Consider the following 8,324-nt stretch of genomic DNA (forward strand, 5'->3'; position numbering starts at 1 on the left):
GCCACCGGCTCGTGCCTGGCAGTCCTGCCACGGTCGCGATGCACTTGGCTGCCGCGGAGTGTCGCCGTTGGCAAAGCCGATGAGACTCTGAATGGTGGCCCTCCATTGGTCGATCTTGTCTTCCGCTGGAGGGTAATCCAGAAGCAGTTGAGCTCGTGCCAAAGCTTCTGCTGGAGTGGTGGGTGGCAGTGGCGAACGGTGCGAGGAGCGGGATATGCTTGGACTTCTAACTATGTTAGAAGGAGCAGTATCCCGTCCAGGCGACCGTGCCTCGCTCGTGCCAGCATGTTGGCGTGCATGCTGGTCTTGAGCACCCCGGGGTCCACCAGCTCGATCTTGGCCCAACAAACGTATGGTACTGCGAGTACCATGACGCTGTCGGTCCTGCGCCTCCTGAGATGGGCGCGGGACATGTACGGACGCCGAGGTCTGTGCAGCCTTGTCCTTGGACCTGGCAGCATCGTGAGCTTCCTCGTCGACGTCCGTTCTTCCGCCGGCGTCTACTCCACCACCCGTTTGCTCCGGTGGTGGTGGAAGTGACGTGGACGGAGCAGCTGCCGCCGAAGTCTTCTTCTTCGGTGGCATGTCGATGAAGAAAATGAAGATCTAGCTCGTGTGAACGTCGGATCAGGTTCACGCAATCTCGACGCCCCTACCTGGCGCGCCAAAGATGTCGGGGAAACTGATCCACGAACACCTATGGGGCCGGCGGACCGGGCCCCTTTCGGTTCGGCGAGGGGCGGAGATCGCACGAAGAGCAGATCAAGGCGAAACACACGAGCAGTTTACCCAGCTTCGGAGCTCTCCGGAGAGATAATACTCCTACTGCTGCTTATCTGATTGTATTGTGTTCTTGCTCGAGAGAGCTAAGTGTTTTTCTGGCTTCCGAATGAGCCGAACCCTCTTCTACGTTGCGCATGGGCCTCCTTTTATATGTTCAAGGGGTCACCGACAGGTGGCAACGCAGAGAAGGGTAAAAATGTAAAAAGTGTTGCGGTTGGTACAGCTACATGTACAGTGTATCCTACCTAACCCTGACGGCAAGGGACAAAGGCATTAAATGCCCGTCTGTGTCGCCCAAACAGTGCAGAAAAGGACCGTCAGGGACGCCACCGTTCGCCACGATGGCTACTCCTGTCAGCGCCGCTTGCCACCTCGCACCGCTGGCTGCATAGCCTCTCGCCACGCGTGCCTGGGAAGGCCCCAGGGCGACACGTTGGTGGATGCGCTGGAGCGTGGGTACAGGGTGGTTACTTGCCACGGCAAGTGCCTTGCCGCGGTCGTCGTCTTGTCGCGCCCGGAGGCTTGTCGCTCACCGGCCCTTGCCGGGACGCGCGGCGCGTCGCGGCAAGTTCCTTGAAATGCCTTGGTTGGCCTTCCCGGCAAGCTCCTCTTGCCGGGGCCTTGTCTCCTGAGCTTAAATACTTTGTTCTTGAATGGCTCCAAAGGAACCATGAAGGACCTTGACGGTCGCCCGGCAAGCCTTGCCGCGGGGGGAGCTGCAACTGCCCGTGCACAAGTTTGGAATATTAGGGTACCCCTACTCTAGTACACCGATAGTTGGGGCGATGGCTTGTGGGCTCAGCCTCCTGTGCTATTGGCTGGGTCAGTTCTTTTTGGGTCGCGGGCGGCCTCTCCTTGCTGCGTGCGTGTCTCGCATCGCGCGTCGTGGGCTAGTGCACGCCTCTGGCTCGGCAGCCGGCTGGAATGACACGTCTACACCCGCCGCTACCCTTCCATGCAATGACGAGTGGGTCAAGATGGCCGTTGGTCCCATGTGTAAGCGACTTTCTGTTGTTTTTCTCCGTGTTACGTCTGTGCAAATGTTTCTCGGTGGGAGCGTATGGGCAAAGAGTCATGGGGCAGTGTGATGCAGGTCAGCCGACGCGTGCACACCTGCGTCTTCCTATCACACAATGATGGGTGGGCCAGATTGCCAATGGTCCTACACGTCGGTTGGTGGGCTTCTTGCAATCCATGTCGCTTCAATTATGCCAGGGTTGGAGAGAGTTGTTGGGTTCCTGTGTGCGTCGTGCCGAGGCTGACCTCCACGCACTACCGCGTCCACTCATGCGTCGTTTCTCCAGGTCGTCCGATGCCTTTGTTTAGTTTTACAAGGCCACTGATGCTGGCCCCGTGTTGAGGGGCGGGGCCAGTGGTCAGTTGCGCTATGTTCGATAGCTGTTTGGTTCGTGTGGCAACACATTGCTGACAACTAAACGTGCAAGCGCCGCGCGTTGGGTCCCTCGTGCGAGGCGTCGCCCATGTGCTGGTGGCAAACCCTTCCCCAATCACAACAGCCGCCAGAGCCGCCGCGCCTCTCCTTCCTCCTCGCCGCCCCCTGTCGCGCGCGCATCCCTCGGATCATCGTGCCCAACTCCCCTTCGTGTTTCTCCTCCTCCCAGAACCACATCCCGTCGCTTAGGCTCCTTGGTGGCGGCCGGCTCGAGGCGAGCCTGGCGCAGGCAGGGAGAAGCAGCGGGGCGGCGGATGCGGGCGGGAGAGTGCCGGACGGCGCCGTCATTGTCGCCCCGCCAAGACGCATCGAAGAAGGACCAGGATCTCACCCGCGTCCCTTCTGGATGCACCTCCCCAGTGATTTCCTCCTGCCTAATTCAGCTCCCCTTTCCATCTAATTTCATTCTTGTTTCACATGTTGGTTTGGTTGGCAAGAGACGTTGCGCCGCCGACTACAGTAGCCAGGGTTGGCGTTGGTGATGTCTGTAGTATTTTCGTCCTCGCCAGTCACACAATTCCTAAGTTTGGTCAATATACTTATCTTTTGATTTCTCCTATATTTTCCTTCCTGATTTTGTTTGATGATTTGCTAGGTTATGGGACTAGATCTCCATTTTCCAAGATTCTTAGCTGATAAGTATATTGTGCGGGAAAATCTCTACTGAATGAAAAATCCAAGCAATGTAAGTGACCTAACATTTCACTGGTTGTATGGTACATCTCATACAATTTCTGAATTCCGATACCGTTCCTGTGTAGCTGGATACTCCATGGGACAAAGTTGAAGCTTTGTACATCACTTCTCTACCTGTTTATTAATGTTTCTTCATGTTTGGCAGTGATCGGGGTTTCCATGTACTTGATAGATGCATTCCTTATCTTTATGTGTTCCATCTATGTATATATGTTTCTGCCCATAAATGTATTTATGAGCTTGCTCCATTTTTACTGCTTTCCTATGTCAATTTGAAAAGTACCCTTTATTCCCCTGAAAAGGGCTATACATGCATTTAAACGAGTGCACATTTTCTATGAACATAAGCATTGTCTTTACCCCACTGCTCTCTGGTGTGCAGCGACTAAGATTTCATGCTCAACCTCCCTCACGGCCCCAGGTTCGGCTACTTTCCAGTTTTGTTAGTTTTCTTCTTGGTAGCACTGAACACCATGGAAACATGGGTGCCGTGGCCACACACATGCATTTTGTCATCCTCCTTAAAATTCAATTAGATTATATGCAAACATGCAGCCGTGTTTACTTAAGATCCAATTAGATGAATGTTGTTTATTTTTCCATATAGTTTCTATTTAGAAAGGCCTCATATGCAAGTTGGGGACATGCCGTGAACATATGGTTTTGTGATCTATGGTCTTGAGTCATATGTTGGATGGGTGATAATGGAAATTTTCTTGAGGATAAACCCGTGCATAAGTTTTGTGAGAGTTAAACCTGTTTTATGAGAGGTAAAGCTGTTTTTTGAGAGTTAAACCCGTGCATATGAATGTATTTTGTTTAGAACTGGTCAAACTATTTTTTGTGAGAGTTAAAGTTGTTTTCTGGAGGACAAACCCGTGAATAAGTTTCTCATCTGTATAGATTAATTAATAGGATGGCAATTTAAGTTTATTGGAGCTCTTTTTAAGAAGTGGGGGTCTGCTTTGGTTTCTTGCTGTTTGCATATTCTCTTAAAAACACTTGACTGACTGTAGCTGACTGTTTATACATCAATAATATGGGCAGTTGAATATGGCGTTTTCAAGTGAAGGATTTCAAAAATCTAATATGGCATGCCTATTTTACATGGAAAAACAAATGGTACCTTATTTACTATTTAGTTTTTAAGCAAGACTAATTTGACTACACGCGTCCTGAGGTGCCTTCTGTTTTGGAATAGTCATAGAATGCTCCTTATTACGAGATGTTCCTTTGTCACTATTTGAAGTTCTGCCTTGGGTGGCCTTTGTCTTAGTTTATAGCTTCATATGGCTACCTATGTATAACATATGTATGTTCTGTTTGAACCGTCTCAAATCACATAGAGATGTTAAATTTTCAATTTGTTGCCTCGCGGTCGTGTGCCATCACCATGTTTACTCCAGAAAGTGGAATGTGCAGAGTTTCTGTGTTGATTAGTCAAATATTTGCTTTGCCTTAAAGACTGTCCCCATCTATGTTCCAGGTTGTGGCAACACTGCAGATATGCCCATTGCCATCGAGCATTTCTATTTATATGCTTCTACAGAGTATTTGGTTTTTGTACTGTACACTTGATGAAATAATTTCCTTATAAGCTGGGACAAGGCATTTGTAGTTGATATTTGTACTATAAGCTCAATTTTTTTGGTTCATCTCATCTCTGGTTATTTTTTCGTTTTTTGTGTTTCTGCAGCATATTATCATTAGCATATAAAACCTCTTATATTTCTTGTTTTCGACAATTATTCTTTGGCAGGGAAGACTATGATAACACTAAGATTATCAGGAAAGGATTCAGGGCTTTTTTTGAATCCAGATTATCACACATGATGCAAAATTAACAACCACGACTTTGAAATATGGATGATGATGCTTATTATGTGCTAGAAATCAAATATGTAAAGGAGAAGATAATGTTTGTGAAGGTGTGTATACTGAACAAGCATCCTGATTGATTTGTTTTTCTGTTGTTTCTTGATGTGCCCTCATGCAGCTGTGTCCATATATACTGATTGTTATACTTATTGCTGTGTGAGTTGCAGGAGAGGGGAGAGAGATACGGGTTGATTCTGGGTAAACTTTGCTTAATTTGTTGGAGAAAATGCTTGATAGATCTCATGGATGGATGAGGTTGTGGCAGTAGTTCTCGGGTGCAATATCTATCTTGATAGAGTGATCAACCAGGGCACATTAGAAGCAGAAGAAGAGGAAATGTTTGGGCCGTCTATGGCGTTGAAGATTCAGTGTTTCTGTCTTGTGTACATGCACGGCCAGTTCAGTAACTAGATGGCCTTTTCTACTGTACTGGTGCTGCTACTTTTCACATGCTAGCTTCTTTGGAAAGCGCCAACAGTGTGTACAACATGTAAAGAGTCCATCTTGAAGGAACGGAAGCAGAAGTATGGAGCTGATGTATTAATGGTCAATCAAGGAATTCAGTCTCGATGAGCTTAACTAATGATGTGTGAGTTGAGCCTTAGGTCATTTTCAAAGTAACGGAAGTACAAGAGATTACTTGAAAATACACATTTTTTCAATGCGACATGGTCTTAAGTGCGATTTTATACCACCAAATTAAAATGTGGTATATCTCATTGTAGACAACAAGCCTACATTTTTATTTTATTTTATTAAAGGGGTTAAACTTGTTATCGTATGTGTTTGCCCACAACTAAATCAAAACATGATTTTTTTTTCCAATGTGAACATGGATTCAATGGGTCTATGCACCATTTGACGCTGGTCCTTGCAAAATGAAACTATTTTCATCGACAACATAGCGGGTCTCTGCGTCATTTGGCACAACTGGTCAACTAGTATTAGTAGATGTCAAGAAATGCCTATGAACTATTATCTTGTTATTGAACCATTTGATGTTTGGGGCTTTGATTATATGTGACATTTTCCTGCCTTTAATGGTTACACACATATTTTAGTTGTTGTTGATTACGTTACTAAGTGGGTAGAAGCTATTCCAACTAGTAGTGCTGATCATAACACCTCTATTAAAATGCTTAAAGAAGTTATTTTTCCGAGGTTTGGAGTCCCTAGATATCTTATGACTGATGGTGGTTCACATTTTATTCATGGTGCTTTCCGTAAGATGCTTGCTAAGTATGATGTCAATCATAGAATCACATCTCCCTATCACCCGCAGTCTAGTGGTTAAGTAGAGTTGAGCAATAGAGAGCTCAAACTAATTTTGCAAAAGACTATGAATAGATCTAGAAAGAATTGGTCCAAGAAACTTGATGATGCATTATGGGCCTATAGAACTACATATAAAAATCCTATGGGTATGTCTCCGTATAAGATGGTTTATGGAAAAGCATGTCACTTACCTCTTAAACTTGAACATAAAGCATATTGGGCTATTAAAGAGCTCAATTATGACTTCAAACTTGCCGGTGAGAAGAGGTTATTTGATATTAGCTCACTTGATGAATGGAGAACCCAAGCTTATGAGAATGCCAAGCTGTTCAAAGAAAATAAAAATAAAAGATGGCATGACAAAAGGATACAAAAGCGTGAGTTTAACGTAGGTGATTATGTTTTGCTATTCAACTCTCGTTTCAGATTTTTTTGCAGGAAAACTTCTCTCTAAATGGGAAGGTCCTTACATTATCGAGGAGGTCTATCGCTCCGGTGCCATAAAAATCAACAACTTCAAAGGCACAAGTCCGAGGGTGGTGAACGGTCAAAGAATCAAACATTATATCTCCGGTAATCCTATCAATGTTGAAACTAATATTATTGAGACCGTAACCCCGGAGGAATACATAAGGGACACTTTCCAGAACGTCTCAGACTTCGAAAAGGAATAGGTATGTGGTACGGTAAATAAACCGACTCCAAAACAATTCTAATGGCATTTTTTTCTCCGTTTTCGAATATTTAAGAATTTTGGAAAGAAAGAAGTAATCCGGGAAGGACACGAGGCCTCCACGAGGGTGGAGGGTGCGCCCACCCTTACTGGGTGTGCCCCCTATCTCGTGGTCACCTCGTGTGCCTCCCGGACTCCGTTTTCTTGCACGTTACGTATTTTGGTCGGTAAAAATTCGTTATATAATCTCTCGAAGGTTTTGGCCATCGTATCATGCAAATATCCTCTGTTTTCGTTTCGAGCTGTTTTTCTGACAGACCTAGAGCACCATGACGCCGCCCTCCTTCAAGAATGAAGACAAGGATGCTTGGCTATTGAAGATATAGCTGAAAAGAGAAGAACCGGAGGAGATCAACGAGGATGAAGGGATCAAGAAGGCCATGGAGGATCAAGCTCCGGTGGTGGAAGAAGAACACATCCCTCAACCTCTACCTAACCTCTTTACCCCAACTAAGATTGAAGCTTTCAAGATGACTGAGTTAGCTCGCATACAAAACAAGTATCTCACGCAAGAAAATATTTTGTTGAAGGATCATATTGTCGGACCCAAGGGCATCATCCGCAAGTTGGAGGAGCTTCTGCGCTCGATGTGCGATTATCCACCATCATCATCACCACCTCCATCACCTCCAAGGACATAATCACATGGGTATGGGCACTCCCCTTGGCAACTGCCAAGCTTGGGGGAGGTGCCCCGATATCGTATCACCATCACACTCCTATCTTTACCATTTTACTTAGTTCGATCCTTTTAGTGATATCTTGTTCTAGTAGATTGAAGTTTTGGTATCAAGTAGTTTTGAGTTTTTCTCTGTGATCTCTTTATGTAATCGAGTCCGTGAGCTATCTATAATAAAGATTAGTGTTGAGTCAAGGGCTTTGCTATCTTGCTATGAGCTTGAGGAAGTAGAAAGAATAAAAAGAATAAAAGAGTTCATATTGATCTTATGGATAGTAATGACTTCACATATAAAAAGTATGAGGCATAAAAGTTGTTGAGAGTTGACAAACATAGTTTTGGTCATCGTTGCAATTAATAGGAAGTAATAAGGAAAGAGAGGTTTTCACATATAAATATACTATCTTGGACATCTTTTATGATTGTGAGCACTCATTATGTATGACATGCTAAAAGAGTTGATGTTGGACAAGGAAGACAATGTAATGGTTTATGTTTTCTCACATCTCAGTTAAAGTATATTGTCGTTGATCTTTCCAACATGTTGAGCTTGCCTTTCCCCCTCATGCTAGCCAAATTCCTTGCACCAAGTAGAGATACTACTTGTGCTTCCAAATATCCTTAAACCCAGTTTTGCCATGAGAGTCCACCATACCTACCTATGGATTGAGTAAGATCCTTCAAGTAAGTTGTCATGTTGCAAGCAATAAAAATTCCTCTCTAAATATGTATGACTTATTAGTGCGGAGAAAATAAGCTTTATACGATCGTGTGATATGGAAATAATAAAAGCGACGGACTGCATAATAAAGGTTCATATCACAAGT

The 8,324-nt window shown here is 45.1% G+C and overlaps 1 long non-coding RNA gene across 5 annotated transcripts; it reads left to right on the forward strand.

Moving 5' to 3' along the window:
- Positions 1 to 2,263: 2,263 nt before the first annotated feature.
- On the forward strand, positions 2,264 to 5,588 carry LOC119320459. 5 transcript variants are annotated; one of them, XR_005155000.1, is made up of 4 exons: positions 2,265 to 2,760; positions 2,832 to 2,921; positions 2,998 to 4,860; positions 4,978 to 5,588. It is a non-coding gene; the product is annotated as an uncharacterized LOC119320459 (long non-coding RNA). The 5 variants fall into 5 exon arrangements; XR_005154998.1 differs by having other exon boundaries at positions 2,284 to 2,921; positions 3,315 to 3,353; positions 4,692 to 4,860; XR_005154999.1 differs by having other exon boundaries at positions 2,264 to 2,760; positions 2,832 to 4,860.
- The last annotated feature ends 2,736 nt before the right edge of the window (positions 5,589 to 8,324 follow it).

Source organism: Triticum dicoccoides, chromosome 6B, assembly GCF_002162155.2.
Source record: "Triticum dicoccoides isolate Atlit2015 ecotype Zavitan chromosome 6B, WEW_v2.0, whole genome shotgun sequence".
NCBI classification, from domain to species: Eukaryota; Viridiplantae; Streptophyta; class Magnoliopsida; order Poales; family Poaceae; genus Triticum; species Triticum dicoccoides.